This window comes from Equus caballus, chromosome 3, assembly GCF_041296265.1.
Source record: "Equus caballus isolate H_3958 breed thoroughbred chromosome 3, TB-T2T, whole genome shotgun sequence".
In the NCBI taxonomy this organism is placed as follows: Eukaryota; Metazoa; Chordata; class Mammalia; order Perissodactyla; family Equidae; genus Equus; species Equus caballus.
Window position 1 is genome coordinate 7,657,450 of NC_091686.1, and position 15,342 is coordinate 7,672,791.

The 15,342-nt window shown below is 56.0% G+C and overlaps 3 long non-coding RNA genes across 5 annotated transcripts; 1 reads left to right on the forward strand and 2 right to left on the reverse strand.

The window, feature by feature from the left end:
- Positions 1-434: 434 nt before the first annotated feature.
- LOC138923363 (uncharacterized) lies at positions 435-9,382 on the reverse strand. Of its 3 annotated transcripts, none has more exons than XR_011436867.1 (3): positions 6,511-8,962; positions 4,857-6,128; positions 435-3,479 (listed from the first exon to the last, which is right to left on the reverse strand). It is a non-coding gene; the product is annotated as an uncharacterized lncRNA (long non-coding RNA). The 3 variants fall into 3 exon arrangements; XR_011436868.1 differs by lacking the exon at positions 435-3,479 and adding an exon at positions 9,050-9,382 and having other exon boundaries at positions 4,018-6,128; positions 6,511-6,670; XR_011436869.1 differs by lacking the exon at positions 435-3,479 and having other exon boundaries at positions 4,018-5,076; positions 6,054-6,128.
- Positions 5,436-6,286, forward strand: LOC138923364 (uncharacterized). Its single transcript, XR_011436870.1, has 2 exons — positions 5,436-5,545; positions 5,809-6,286. It is a non-coding gene; the product is annotated as an uncharacterized lncRNA (long non-coding RNA).
- Positions 9,383-10,530: 1,148 nt separating the features above from the next.
- On the reverse strand, positions 10,531-15,308 carry LOC138923365 (uncharacterized). Its single transcript, XR_011436871.1, has 2 exons — positions 15,168-15,308; positions 10,531-13,026 (listed from the first exon to the last, which is right to left on the reverse strand). It is a non-coding gene; the product is annotated as an uncharacterized lncRNA (long non-coding RNA).
- Between the last annotated feature and the right edge of the window lie 34 nt (positions 15,309-15,342).

The following is a 15,342-nucleotide window of genomic DNA, read 5'->3' on the forward strand; positions in this document are numbered from 1 at the left end:
TGACGCGCACATACTTGCTCCCTAACTGTGGCTCCCAGAAGCCTCGACTGCAGCAATTCACTCAGGCCTCCTGCTCAAATTCACTGTCCCCAGTGAAGAGCCGTCCTTCTCTCACACCTCTGTCAAAAGGTACCCAGGTTCACGCTGAACCTCTGACTCCTTCAAGTTGCCCCTCTCAGGAAAAGTTACCACCTCAGTAGGCACCTCCTGGCCTCAGGCAGAGGACCAAACCCGGGAGGACGTTTCTGCTGATGGGGAGAAAATTCCCCGTCGTTCTCGAAATCTCATCTTTGAGGGAGCGTGACTTCTCTTGAGGCACGAGGAGGGAGCACACCCACTCCTGGTGCATCCAGCCTTGACCTTGGGCTGGGTAACAAAACATTAGCTCATTTATGTCTAGAGATGCAAAACTGCAACATGCTTGTAGACTATTCTTTATTAAAAGCTCAAGATGGTGCTGGGGACCATGAGTCCTGCTCGCTCTGTGTCTGTTTCTCTGAGTTCAAGCCTTCCACGTTCTTTATCTGCTTATCTTTTCCTTTGTCTCTTAGGTCGTGGGTCTGTATATGTCTCCTGCATGTATTACTAATTTGGGGCCTTTTAGGGTCTGCTTTCTGATCTTCCAGCCTTGCGCCTTCATTCAATTGCTTTTCAAAATGTATGGGTCTGCATCTTCTCCAGCAGACAGTTTGCCCATAATTTAACATTTATGTTTTTTCAACTATTTCCAACATTCTTCTTTCCCGGAGCTCGCTGCCCTTTGGGGAGGCAAAGATTGGGGAGACAGACTTAGGTTTGCTCTGTCTTTGAGTCTGTTCCTGAGAAATAGTGTATATATTGGCCGTCTTATCTGTCTGTCCAGCCTTTCATCAATAGCAGGGTGTGTGTTTCTTATATAAGAACTCACCAAATTTATTCAACATTAATTTACCTTATTGACATCGTATGAACAGATAATCCAGAAAAGAAAAACCACTTTGGATTTCTTACAAGTGAATTTAATTATGAACAGTAGTGTATGCTGGAGAATTATAATTATGAAAACTCATGTTCTCTAAGTCTGAAATGACAGATTATATTTCAAAGGCTTTACTGCAGAGGAATTAAAGGACCCAATTTATTCGTTGTAAATGTATGATTATTGCAGCTTTGCTTAGAAAAACCCCACACACGATCACAGCACATTCTAGCTGGATTTAGGGTGTCTAATCCTTTCGACAAGAAGCGTATTTTGCACCAAAAGCTGCCACTCGATTAATTTGTCTGTGAGACAGAGACGGGCAACTAATCTCTGTCTTCTGACCCCCAAATGCAATGATTTCAAGTACTTTGTGGACATGTTTTGCATCCCTCTCTCTCGTCCTCGCAAAGTGATTCAGACGTGGACATGGATCAAAGAACAGAAGTAGTGTTGTCAGGAAGGAAATGGAGTGGGTCTCGTGGATGCTGGCAGGAAGGGTGGGGTGGGAGGTGTAGAGATGGCGAAAGACCTGGGCTGGCCTAGACGTACTCACGCAACAAATATTCGCTAAGCATCTACTAGGTCCCAGGCGCTGTACTAAGCATAATCTATGTGTTGCCTCAATTAAGCCTCTCAGAACAACCCCTTAGAGGAAGACACATTGTGAATTTCTTTTACAGATGGGGAAACTGAGGCTCAGAGAGCTGCTTAAGCAGCTTGCCCAGGGTACTGAGCTCCTGAGTGGTGGAGCCAGCGCGTCAGTGGAGGTCTGGCTGGCCGGAAGCCTCTCCACTCCTCACCCTGATGTGCCTCACAGGGCGTGAGAAGAGAGAAAGAGGGCAGGCAGCGGGCGTGTCCGCAGTAGCACCAAGTGGGCTGAGAGGGCTGTGTTGGTAGCACTCTTGCAGACAGAGGAGGGGAGGAAGAATTAGTGGTGCTGGGTCAGGATGGGGAGTGGTATAGGGGAGGCCCAAAAGGATCAGGCAAGACCTTGCAGACATGACATTGAGCTGGGCCCTGAAGGACGAGTAGGTTTCCGCAGGCAGAGGAAAAGCATTCCCAGCAGAAGAAAGAGCCCGTGAAGCAGACAGATTCTGAAGTGTACACACAAAGAGTCTTGTGCTTGCAAATGTGGGATGAGGGTTTAGGGAGCACAGCGGAGAGGGATACTGAGGCAGAGGCAGGAGATGAGCCCGGAACTGTCACAATGGAGAGTCTTCAATGCCAAACTAAGGCGCTTAGACTTTCTCCCGTAGACAATGGGGAGCCATAGATGGTTAGCGAGCATGAGCTGCTGGTTGAAGGAAGAAGTTGCCAACTCACTTGGGGCCAGGTGGGTCACACGGGCCTGGAGAGATTGTATAAGTCAGAAAAGGACAGCCTGTCTAAAGGGGTAGCCAGTCCACCGTGGACAGTGGGAATCCAGACCCCCAACTTGAGAAGCCAGAAACTTGGTAGATTGGTGACAAAATCAGGCCCATCTCTTTCTTTATCCATACCCTGCCTACAGTGACTGTGGACTCCTCCCATCAGACGCGGAGTCCATTCCCCCTCAGTGAATCTGCTTTGAGCGGCCGAATGTGACAGAGAGAGTGTACCTGCCCTGACCTGGGCTTCAGGTGGCCTTGCGCTCTGTCACTGTCCCCCTGTCCCCATGAGGACGAGCTGGGCCAGCCTGCCAGAGGATCGGAGACCACGTGGCACGGAGCCACGTCATCCCAACCTGGCCCACCCCCAGCCCAGCCACCAGCTCTGCAGAAAAAAGAGGGAGCCCAGCCCAGCGCAGCAGACCCACCCAGCCAGCCTGCAGACGAATGGAAAATAAGGAATATTTGTTGTTTTAAGTGTTTCAAGCCACTAAGCTTTGGAGTCGTCTGTCAGGCAGTGATGGCTAACCAATATGGTACCTAATTCAGATTTTAAAAAACAACTCTACGCTGATGTTGTTCTCTACCCCCCTAAAAAAACGGAGGGATCAGAGACTCAACAAACAGCATTGCTGGTTCAACAGCATCAAAGTGTTCAGTTCTAAGCTGCTGGGGTGGGCGGAGGAGGGGAGGCCTAAGGACATTTCACACACTGCCACCTGGTCTGTCCTTCCCACGGGAGGTTGCACCGATGGTTGAGTCTGCTGTGCCCTCAGGATCCCTAACTCATGCAGACCACCAGGCCCACCTGCTGGCCCCTTGGACAGCCCCCAGCCTCCACCCAGCTCCTGCCTGTAGCAACTGCACTCAGTGCCCTCGCAGGCCCCCGTCTGGCCATCTCTCCCTCGGCCTGACCCCACTCCGTTTGTCTGGGGCCGGGACACCCCCCATGCATTTCCATCTGGAATCTCTCCCTTCTTAGATCCGACGTGTTTTGAACACCGTGGACCAAGAGGGCTCAGGCAGGCTGCACGCGTTCCTCTGGTCCAGCATGGCTGCAGACAGAGTCCTCGCTCCAGGTCCTGCATCTGAGGCTCAGTGGACGGCGAAGGATCTGACAGCTGGATCTTCCTGTCACCGAGGCTTTGCTGCTGCAGGAATTATAAACGGTCCCTCCAGCAGACACAGCGTGGCAAGGCCTTGTCTCAGCTGGGTATAAGCCCCGCTCAAGCCCCCAGGCAGGGCCCTTGGTTCACGGTTAAACATGACACAAATTAGAACGGGGACCAGCCCAGGCTTTCCAGACCCTTGTGCCCCAGCTTGGAATGTTCTGCCCCCTCCTCAGCCTTCAGGGCTCCACGCCAGTGATGCCTCCTCTGGGAAGTCCTCCCTGATCCCCCACCCGACTGAGGCGATCGATCCTCCTGAGCCCCCTGATGCTCTGGGAGTCCCGCTCGCCGGCTACTGCCTTGTCCTGGGGGTCTCTGAGCCCTGTCACTCATTCCCAGCAGGCCGCAGTCTCCTTCACGGGCAGGGAGGGGTGCTCATCTGCGACCCATGTGGGTGACCATGGCTGTGTGGCAGGAGCCCAGGGGGAGAGGTGATGCCAGTGAAGGAAGCTGTTGGAACTCCCCCTCCCTGCCCCTTCCCCACCCCCCTACCCCCCCCCCCCCCACACACACACACAGGGCCAGTGACGGGTCCTGGGGTGGGGTCCTCTGGGAATCTGAATGGGAGGAACGCAGGGACTTAGAAAGGAGGCCAGCCTCGCTCTTTGCACAGCCCGGGGTGATGTGCCTGACGAGTACTCCCTGAGGAGGCCGGGGCACTGCCCGCAGGCGCACTTCAGAACCCCCATCCCTTCCCAGGCCTCCGGGGAGCCCCTCCCAGCTGCCCGCCTGCAATTCCACCCTAAGTCACTCTCGGCTCCCGTGAGGGAGGCACTTTCCTCCCATGAGCCTCCACCAGGTGAAGGAGGGGGCAGTGGCCTACCGTCAACCCCTTAGAGCTGGTCACCCAGGGGCAAGGCAAGGACTGGCTGAGTTTGACAAGAGTGGACACAGGACGTGGGGAAAGTTCCAGGGTTGGAGACTGACTTGGGCATCACAGCTGGGGCTCTAGGAGACCCCAGATGGGAACTTATGGGTCTCTGGGCTGTGGCTGGGTGGGTGGGAGACTAAAGTCAAGCTGTGTCCGTTTTCCTTTTGAATGGAGAAGCGGGAGGGGGAAGTCGAGGCACCGGCCAGCAACAGGGAGGAGGCAAGCCGCGTCCATCGGCCAACCTGGGGGGAGGATGGGCCCTACTTACAGGAAAGGGGATTGACAGGATTCCTGGAAAAACAATAGCCGGGCTTGTTGCTGGCGCGGGAGGATTGGGGTCACCAGCTGCTGTTTGATACTGTGATTGGTTCCTGATGCTTTGGAATTCAGGGGGGACCCACTAAACCCCGGGCTCCTTTGCCCCCCGCCCCCGCCTGGGTCCCACCACATGTAGGCTGTCCTGATTGTCCGCTTGTCCTTCCTCTCACCTTACTCTTCTTTCCCTGGACTGTGCGTTGGGGTTAAAGTCTTAGAGGCATTTGTCTGCACCGTGTGGAGACCTCCTGGCACAGAAAACAGACAGACCATCTCGGAATCAAAGCCACTGGCTTCCCGCTCTTTGCCTGAGCACCCGCTGAGGGCAGCCGCCTGCCTGGCTTGGGTGGGAAGGGAGACATTTGGGACGGGGACTGCTGGAATGAAGACATCCTGCAGGCGAGAAGCCACCGACACACAATCAGGATCTCAGAAGAGCCCACAGGACGCCCCTCATCCTCAGAACACACTCCAACTCCTTAGCTGGGCCAACCAGCATGACCTGGCCCTGCTGTCACCCCAACGTCATCTTTCTTTATTCCTACACTGCATCGTTAGGGTTATCTGGGTGTAAGCAGCAGAAATAAATTCTGGCCATCTGAAGCAAATGGGGGTTATCGGAATGATAACAGGGGTGGAGGGAAAAGCTGCACACCTGGGGCAGCTGCTGAGATGAAAACCAGGCCCGCAGGGCCTACAGCTGGCGTCTTGGGCTCCCAGAGTTCTGTTTCTATTTATGTCGTACAAGATTCCGTGAGGCATCTCAGTGGCTGAGCCTGGATCCCAAGCCCACCCCTGCAGAGGAAGAGCCAGGCCCAAGAAGACTCCAAGGACCCGACTGGCTCCTGAAGAGGGATGGCAGGTACCCTGTTTGCCTTCCCAGCAACACTGTCCTCAGAGGGGAAGGGAGGACTTCCCCAAAGGAAGAAGGGACAGATGCTTGGTGACCAAACCCACCAACGTCCATTGTGCCTTTCACTCACTCTGCTCCAGCCAGTGGCCTTTTCTTTGTTCCTCGAATACAATAAGCTTACACCTACCACGGGGCCTTTGCACCTGCCATTCCCTCTACCTGGAACACTCTTCCCTGGTTCTGCACATGTCTGGTTTCTTTTCCTCCTTCAGGACTCAGATCTAACATCAGCTCTTCTGAAAGGCCCTCCCTCACCACTCATTCTCAAGCTGTCCCCCGCTCCGGTCATTTTGGTCCCATCCTTCACAGGTCTTCCACCGTCTAAAATGACCTTGTTTGTTAATTTGCTTTATGCTGCCTGTCTCCCCCACTGGACAGCAAGCCCCCGGAGGGCAAGGACTGTACTTACTCACAGCCGGATATGCCATGGCTGGCACAGGGCTCACTGAACACTTACCAGGGAAATCAACAAACAGGAGCAGAGAGAGGCAGATGGGGAGCGTGGCTTGGCCAAGGATGCCCAGAGAGGAGCCTGTGAAGTCATCAAGGGCACAGATGCCAACCTTTGCCTACTCTGGGGCCCCGGGTGGCAGCTGACTTGGAGCTTGGACCTGGAGCAGGCTGCCTGGGTCAACGCTCACTAACCGTGCCTCAGTTTCCTCATACATAAAGAGATAATCACGATAAGAATACATTCTCAGGGGCTTGTTTGTAGGATCAGAGGAGCTAATACGTATAAAGTGCTTAGAACAGGGCCTTATCTCTGATTGATAGGTCAGTGCTCAACCCGTCCCTACCCCAACCACGACAAGGACAGGCCAGCAAGAGAGTTAAAGTAATAATCAGACAGACAAATAAACGCAGCGTCCTAGGACCAGGTGCCAGGAGGTGTCGCCCCAGTGACTCCGACTCACCTTGCAGAGCCCTTGACGTGTGAAGTGCAGGCACAGGTCTCCGATGGCACAGAGCCTCCTTCCTGCTCTCGCACCTGCCCCAGAGCTGGGGGACGGGGCCGCTGGCTCCCTGTGTGGTCCTGGTGAGTGACTGCCGCTCCCTGGACTTCAGTTTCCTGCCCTTTAATTGGAAATGAGAATCCCAGATGTGAAGCGGGTGGCAGTTTTGTCACTGCACAGGTGGCGAGCAGGTGCAAAGGCATCCGGAGAAGGCCCTTTAAGGTCATGCTTTGCAAACGTACAGGTTCCCCCAGTTAAGAATAACCTGGGAATTTTTTCTAAAATGCAGTTTCTAAGGATGCACCCCTTCCCCAGTTCTGATTCTGTGACTCCGAGAGGGAGTCCTGGCTTGTTTTAAGAACCTCTTCAGGGGCCGCCCCCGGGCTGAGAGGTTGAGTTCGGGTGCCCTGCTTCGGTGGCCTGGGGTTCTGGGGTTCTGGGTTCGGATTCTGGGCGCTCATCAAGCCGCGCTGAGGCGGCATCCCACATGGAAGAACAAGAGAGGCTTACAACTAGGATATGCAACTATGTACTGGGGCTTTGGGGAGGAAAGAGAAAAAGAGGAAGATTTGCAAATAGAACCGCTTCGGGTGCCTCTGAGGTTGGAGCCAATGGGATGTAATTGTGCATTCGTGCCACGAGATGGAGCCACGAGCCCGGAGAATGGTCTGACCCAGGCGGCTCCGAGCCCCGACGCTGCGTCACCAAGAGTGGCCACCAGATGGCGCAGCCCGCCGGCAGGAGGGGCCGCTCCCCTGGCAGGAGGTGACGCCGGGACGGCCTCGCGGTGCAGCTTCCGTGGTTCCAGCCGTACACACGTCCTTCCCTGCGAGGCGGTGCAGCCCGGAGGAGGGGCCCTGAGCCAGGGAGGCCCGGTTCTGTTTCAGGGTGACAGGCACCTGCCCCCCGTCCCCCGTCCCCCGTCCCCGTCAGAGCCCCCTCTGTCAGTGTTCTTGGCACTTGCTGTCAGTGCAAAGGCTCTGCATTCAGCAGGCGCTCAACAAAGGCTTGACTGAACAGGTACGCACATGCACACACACACACACACAGGCCTGCTTGGTGAGCTCTGCCGGGAACACAATTATTATAAAGATAGAGGTCAATCAATTATTAAGTGCCTACTGCATGCGGGCTGTGCATCCAGGCCCCGTGTTAAGTGCCAGCCTGAGAGACGATTATTACAATTGTTGGACAAATAAGGGCAGTGGGCCTCCATGAGGCTAGGTCACCAGGGGTCACACCGGCTGTACTTGAACGTGGTTGCAGAACCAGGGCTCTGAACCAAGGAGGGCTCCCTGGAGGTGAGTTCTGAGCTGCCTTTAAAGGTTGGGTGGAGTCATGGGGGGCATTTGGAGAACATTCCTGAGCAAAGGGCAAACCAGTGAGCTGAGGACAGCCCAGGGGTAGCGGCGTGCTTGGTTGGAGTGGGGCTGGAGCGGGTGGAAGACAGTGGGGCTGGGGAGCTGGCTGACAGAGGACCCAGCAGCTGGGGAGGTAGCAGCTGCTGCGGGGGAAGAATCAATAAACAGGTTCCAGCACCACCCTTACATGCTGTGTGTCCTTGGTCAAGCTGCTTAACTCCTCTGGGCTTGCTTTTCCCCTCACATTCACAGCCTAGTCGCAGGTTCATTGGGAGGACTGACTACAGCCACCTGTGTGAAGGTGCCTGCCACAGTCGCTGGTTCAAAGGGAGCCCCTGGGGGTTGCTGGTTTTCTTCCCCCTGTCGGGTGGCCCGGGGAAATCCTTCTCCGTGCCTCAGTTTCCCCATTGCCTCAGGGCAGCCGTGTGGTGTGGTGGTTGGGTGCAAGGGCTGTGGTGGCAGAGAGCCCCCTGAGGCTGGGTGCATGAGCGTGAGCAGCTCCTCCTCTCTGTGCCTCAGTTTCCTCAACAATAAAACGAGAATGCCAACCACGCCACCTGCTTCAAAGGAAGACCGTGGCAATTCAACGACCATAACAGCCCGCATAGCCGGGCCATCTGTGCTCAGGCTCTCCCAGGGGGGCCCTCGTGGGTCAGGGAGGCGTCAGCAGACCACGTGGAGGGTGCACCCACACGCTGGGGTCCTTTGGTCAGCAGCCTCTTGCTTCTTTTTTCCTTCCTTCCCAGCCACTCCGGTCCTGTGTCCCCCATTAGTGACCTCTGCTCTGCTCCTGCTCTGGGCCTCCCTGTCCCCAGACCCGTGTGGCCTCCTCCGGTCCCGCAGGAAGGCCAGCCTACAACACAGCAAATGTGTGGGCTGTCCAAGCGCTCCCCTCCTCCGGAAAAGCATTGTCCCCACGCCCCGGGGGGACAGCGCCCTGGCCCGGGGGGCCCCTCGGCTCTGTGGGGGACGGTGGTGGGATGGATGCCGGGGAAGCCCGGAGTCCGAGGTGGAAATTAGCATGAGGTCTCCTGAGACCACGACCCGTGCGGTGGGGGGGGGGGGGGGGGGGGGGGGAGTGTGGGGAGCGGGGGGATTGCGGAGACGGGGTACGCGGCGCGGGCCTCATCCAGACTCACGGGGACCTGGAAACGGGGGGACCTGCCGCTCCTGCACCACCCGTGGAAGCGCACGCGGCCTTGGGGGGAGGCTGAGCTCCCCGCAGCAGCCGGGGGACAGGCGCTCCGGCCCAGGGGGACCCTGGCGGCACGTCACGCGCCCGCTGCAGACGTCATTGCCCTGGAGGAGTCCCCTCTGCGGCTTCTCTGGGGCGGGGCCCCCGCCGTTTGAACACCTCCAAGTACGGGGAGCTCACTGCCCGGTTTCCACCTGCCTCCCGGGAACCGCGTTTCCCGTGTCCCTCCTCCTGGGTGACGCTCTGCCACAGGGCGCCCCGAGGAAGACCCGGTCCCCGGGAGGGGAGGGAGGGGTGTTTCTCCGCCTGCACACAGACGGACTGCCGCCGTCACAGCCTGACCGTCACAGCGGTCCTTGGCACAGCCTCATCCCCTAGGGGCTCTGCCTCCCAGGCTTCGATCTGCTGCCAGAAGCAGCTCCGTGGGGGGCCTTTCGCAGTGTCACACGGATTACCCTGCTCGCTTGCAGGTACAAATGACAGAAATGCTACCCACATGCATTAAGTCTAAAAGGGCTCATCGAACTGAGAAAGCCACGAGGGCCTGGTTTCAGGTAAAGCTGGATCCGGGGTCTCAAACAGTGTCCCGGAATCAGTCTTCTGCTTTCCCCTCACTCTGAGGCCGGCGGTGCCCCCCCTCATGGACGGAAGCCGTAAGAAGCTCCTGTGCCCAAGGACTGGAGGCCCCCACTGGCTGGGCCCTGGGCCACGTGGGAGGAGGGCAGTTTTCCCAGGAGAACGGAGTGTGCTGTGGGCAGAAGAATGGAGAACGGGCCACAGGCGCAAACAACAGCCCAGCCAGAGGCCACAGTCTGGACAGATCAAAGTCTAAGAGCCCAGCAGGGGTGGGGGGCGGGGAGCAGAGCCCTGCGGAAGGCAGGGACCCAGGGACTCAGAGGCCCCACGTGGGCTGGTGGAGAGAAGATGGAGGGCCAACAGGCAAGGAGGGGGGTGGCAAGGAAGGAAGCCATCGCCCTCTGTCCTTCCCAGCACAGCCAAGATCTTTAAGTGGTCTGAAGGTCCTTGTGTCCACACAACGAGTGTGGGCAGTTGTCTCAGGCCCCTTTAAAGCCTCATTCCTTCTCGTCACTGTTGGGAAGTCCTGCCTGGAAGCTACCCTAAGTTTCTCCTGCTGTTGATTATGAATCAACAACTCTGTCCTCAGGCTCCCCAGAGTTTAAAGTGGTCTCTCCTCACCTGACCTCCACATGGCAGAAAGGGAAGACCCAGGGTGGAGCCTGTTCCTTTATAGCACAAGGAAAGCCCCGGAGTTCTGTGTCATCCAAAATGACTCGTGGATACCCAGGTCAGAGCCCTCTGTGCTCATTCTGGCCTTTCCTTCTCCTCGGGGGGCCACCTTACCGTTCCCACCTCTGATGACTCAGCCTGCCCAGCCATCTCCCCACATCTAGGGGAGACCATTAATTTGTTCAACCATTTATTCAACCAATTATTGAGTACCTACTATGTGCAAAACCATTCTAGGTACTGGGGCCACAGCTGACATTCTGGAGGAATGGCCCGAGTCAATAAACAAACAAGAAACTAAAGTAACAAGATTGTTTCAAGACAGTTGTAGCTGCCCTGGAAGAAATAACACAGGAAGCAGATCATTTTGGGAGATGGTCAATCAAGGAAGGCTTCCCTGAGGAGGCGCCATTTGAGACCTAACAGATGAGAAGCTTTACATGCCAAGGGTACAGGTGTGTCTGTTGGGTCCTCCAGGAAGCACATTCTGAGATGGTGTGAGGAGTTCTGCTGGCTCCTCCAGAGGGCGCTCCACCTCCCAGCGGCCCTGGCACAGCTTTGGGCCGGGGGCGCCCAGCGAGGGATCAGAGGGCCGGAGGAGCCAGGATCGGCGGATTTAGTCCTGATCTCTCCCCAGGAGGTCTCTTGGGCTGGTTGCTTTGTTCGAGGCACCTGTTCCATGCAATGCTCTCCCCTTGGGTTCCCGTATCTGCCCTGTCCTGTCAAGCCTCTGGGCCCGTGATGGTCACCGTCCTGGAGCTTCTGGCCCAGGTTTCTGCGCGGGGACTGGCTCCCCTTAGCCCACACGCTTTGGACTTAATCCCTTTGTCAATAAGCTTTCCTGGCATTATCCTTGTCCGGGAGCACCATCTGCTCCCCGCCGGGCTCCGGACTGTTCCGGGAGGTCACGGCAGGTCAGGGGGGTGCTGCGGGCCGCGGCGAGGAAGTGGGGTTTATCCTAAGAGTGGGCTGAAGTTGGCAAGCGGTTTTAGGCAGGGAGTAGCCAGGCTGCTGTGCCTGGGCCTGGGTCCCGGCAGGAAGCTCAAAGGTCCCTCGTTCCCCTGGCCCCAGAGAAGGTCCCACCTCTGCTCCTCTGGGACTCCGAGTGCTGGCACATGTGTGCCCCCCCGAGTGCTCCTCAGGGCTCCACGAGATGAGAGGCAGACTACTCGAGGGATGGCGTGCCCTCAGCAGAGGCTGACTGGTCCTGGCTTCTCAGCTGCGTCTTTCACCACATAAGGCAGGAGGCTCAGGTTGCAGGTGACAGAAATTCAAGCCAAACAGGCTCGAGCAAGACAAACAAAACACAGAGTTGGGAGGAGGGGATGTATTGGCTCGCGAACTAAAAAGCTCAGGATGTTACGGAAACCAAGGCGGGTTCGCTCCTCGCGAGAGAAATCAGACCGTCCACCAGAAGAGGTTGTCTCACCAAGTGAAGTGTATTTGTGGCAAATAGGGGACCAGGAAGAATCATTTCCAGAGTCACGGTGTCCCCCAACAAAGGGACATTTATTTCAGATGGGGAATGAATATTCCAAAGGGAGAGGCAGGGATTCGCTTCCACATCCTCTGCAGGTGATGGTAATAAGGCCTAAGCTCCTCCTGGAAGGATCTTAGCGTTCAAAATAAGGCCAAGGTCATGGGTGGAGCTCTGGTGCTGAGGCTGGTCTGATTCAGGGTGGTTGGTGGTTGCATTCCTTAACATGACAAAAGGAGAAAGAACAATTTGGAAAAACAGTTAAATGCTTCTGAACCCATCCTTGAGCTCCTGGGGCAATCAGTGGGTGACAAGGATACTCTGGCTGCAGGCAGGGCTGGATTCAGGAATTCAGCTGCCCTTGTAGGAGCTGAGTGTCGCCCTTTCTGCTCTTCTTGGTGTTGCTTCATCTCAGGAAGCCTCTGCCCTTAAGGGCAACTCCATTGACTTCGTTTATAGCTGACGGCGACGGCTGCGTCTCAGACTCCTCCAGCGAAAGTCTCGATTTTCACTGGCTCCCATGGACTCACCAGCCCATCTCTGAACCGTCACCTAGCCAGCAGCACTGGATCCGCTTCTTAGCCAGGTTTGGGTCACATGGAGCAAGGAGCCAGAAGGCAGGTCACATCCCCTGAACCTCAGGGACCAAGACCTGGGGAGAGGAGGCTCCCCAGAGGACAATTAAGGGGCAGCTACACGAGCGGGAGGGCAGGGTCCTGGGAAGCCATGGATGCCACTACCGCCCCTGGCGCCCGTCTTCTTATGCTTGGAGCCTCACCTTGTCCGCTTCCTTCCTCATCAGTACAAACTTTATCTTGATGCAGCTGTGCCCCAGCACGGGACGGTGTTCATTAAAGCTTTCCTGAATGAATGAATGAATGAATGACGGAAACGTACGCCATATCCTGGCATCTCCTAGTTGCAGCTTGTGCTCATTTCCCAGGGCTGCCGTAACAAAGGAGCACAAACGGGTGGTTTAAAACATCAGAAATGTGTCCTCTCCCAGTTCCGGAAGCTGGAAATCCAAAATCAAGGTGTCTGCAGGACCACGCCCTCTCCAGACTCCAGGGAAAATGCTTCCTCGCCTCTTCCAGCTTCTGGGGCCCCTGACAATCCGCGGCGTTCGTTCCTTGTCGTGTAGCTGCCTCCATCTGGTCTCTGCCTCTGTGGTCCCAGGGAGTTCTCGCTGTGTGTTTCTGTGCAAATTTTGCCTCTTATAAGGACACCAGTCATTGGGTTTGGGCCCACTCCCCACACCCATCCACTATGACCTCATCTCATCTTGATTCTATCAGCCGAGACTGTTTCTGCGTGAGGACACACTTACAGATACTGGTGGTTAGGACTTGAACACATCCTTTTGGGGGGCGCGATTCTGCCCACCCCACAGACCCTTTGCCCCTGTATTAGGATGCCTAAAAGACGCGGCCGTGATGAGCGTATTTCCAAATCTCAGTGGTTTTTCAGGGAAAAGTCTAGTTTTCATTTGCAAAGTCTACCAGGGGTCTGGTTGCTTTCATTTTGTGATCCCACCACATCAACACGGGTTTCCAGGGTTACCACGGCCGGTTAGCTTGGCAGAGAGCTAAAGGGGTGCAGGGACCCTGAAGTGTGTCTCATGTGCTCACCAACAAGTCCATTACCACAAGATACTGTCTGTGCTCTCCTAGGACCTGGCACCTCTAAATGGGCACTAAGCACCCATACTGGACACTGCCGCCCTTGGAATGCCAAAGCTACACAGGTTGGGCAGAGATGCAGTCAAAGCCGCCCTCTGCCAGAGGAGCCCCAAAGAAATGTTGTGTAAGCCCCAATATCTCACAAAGGCTTTTGGGAAAAGTTTAAACCTCAAATGGGGCAAGTGATGTAAATAAGCAAAACCGGGCTGAGTCACATGCAAGGCAATAGAGTATGGTGGGGACTGTGGCAAACCAAAGTACGCGCCTCATCTGAAAGGGGCAGCTGCTATTTGGCTACAGCTAATTGTTGCCATGTGGAATCTGGCACTGAGAATTGCCAGATTTGGGGGAATTTTTAAAAGAAAACCAGAAAGTCAGATTTTTACATGAAGTTTCCCAAATTTCAAAATGCTACTCAGGCTGGATTCAGCCCACAGGCCACGAGTTTGCAAACCCTGCTTTAGTGAGACAACTTTTTCCATTTTCACTCCCAGCTCTTGGCTCTCCAACTTGGCTCTCTGGCTATCCACAGGACATGGACAGGAGCCAAATGGGGCTAAGCCAGGAGGCAACCCCCCGCCCCCCACTGACCTCAGATTCATCCTTCTCCCATCCGCCAAGGTTTCTCCCTGGGTGAGGCTAGGGGGCCCGGCTCCCTCCTGCAGGGCAAAGGCCCTCCCAAGGGGCTCCTTTCAGGCTGACTTCTGGCAGGCCAGTGCACGCCTGCCAGACAAGCCCGTACTTGTCCGAAGCCCACAGAGACCCAAGCTGCAGAGGCTTTCTCATTCTTAAGATGAAGACCAGACTCACCAGGACTCCACGGTTCTCACAGGCAGCCTGCTGCTGACCCTTTCAGCCCATGACTTTGCTCCTCAGGCTGGTCCCTGCTGACCCCCAGGCCCATCTCCTCCCCTTCCATGCGGGTCCCTGCTGACCCCCAGACCCATCTCACCCTGTCCCCACCCTTTTCAGAGAGAGGGAACCTCCTGCTCCAGTATATCCTGCCACCTTTCATCTCTGGACCTTTGTTTATGTTGTTCCCTCGACTGTGACTGAAACACCCATCTCCCTGCGACCCCCTCACCCAAACTCCTCCCCCCCAACCCTCCAATGTCTGGTAGCTCTTCAGATCTCAGCTCAGAAAGCCACTTCTTCCAGGAAGCCTTCCCTGACCATCTTTACTAGTTTAGGAGCTGAGGTCAGGTGTCCCCACAGCCTGCTGGCGTTCCCCATCACAGCGTAGCACTTAATGAATTCTGTTTCCTGAGAGAGGGAGGGAGCATTCCTCAGGGACAGGGACCGTGACTGCTGAGTTCCGATTGTGTATCTAGCACCTAGCATTATGTCTGAGGCCAGGTAAATGCTTAAATATTAGCAGAAGGAAGAAGGAAAGGAGGGAAGAGAGACAGAAGGGAGGAAGGAAGGAAGGAAAGTTTATCCACTTTGTTTCCATCTCGCTGCCTCCTGCCATTTCTGTCCATCTCTCTCATCTCTCTCCGTCTCCATCTCTAAACACCTAGAATCTCTGTCTCGGACCACTTATCCGTGCAGCTGACCACCTGGATCCGACCCTTCCTCCCCATCTCTGACCCTTCCTCCCCGAGAGTGCAGGCAGTCCTGTCCCCCAGGCGCCCCTGCAAGAACCGTGGCTCTCCAACCTCAGGACGTCAGGCGTCTGGAGTGGTCGCCCCAGATGTTTCCCGTAGGGGGTCCTTAGGCTTTGTGCCCGGACTAGGGGGTGGAGGTAGAGGTCGCGCACCGATGGTGCACGCAGAGGCCTGGAGCAGCTGGCGGCGGGGAGGGGGGAGGCTGGAAAGAGGCGGAGAAAGGAAA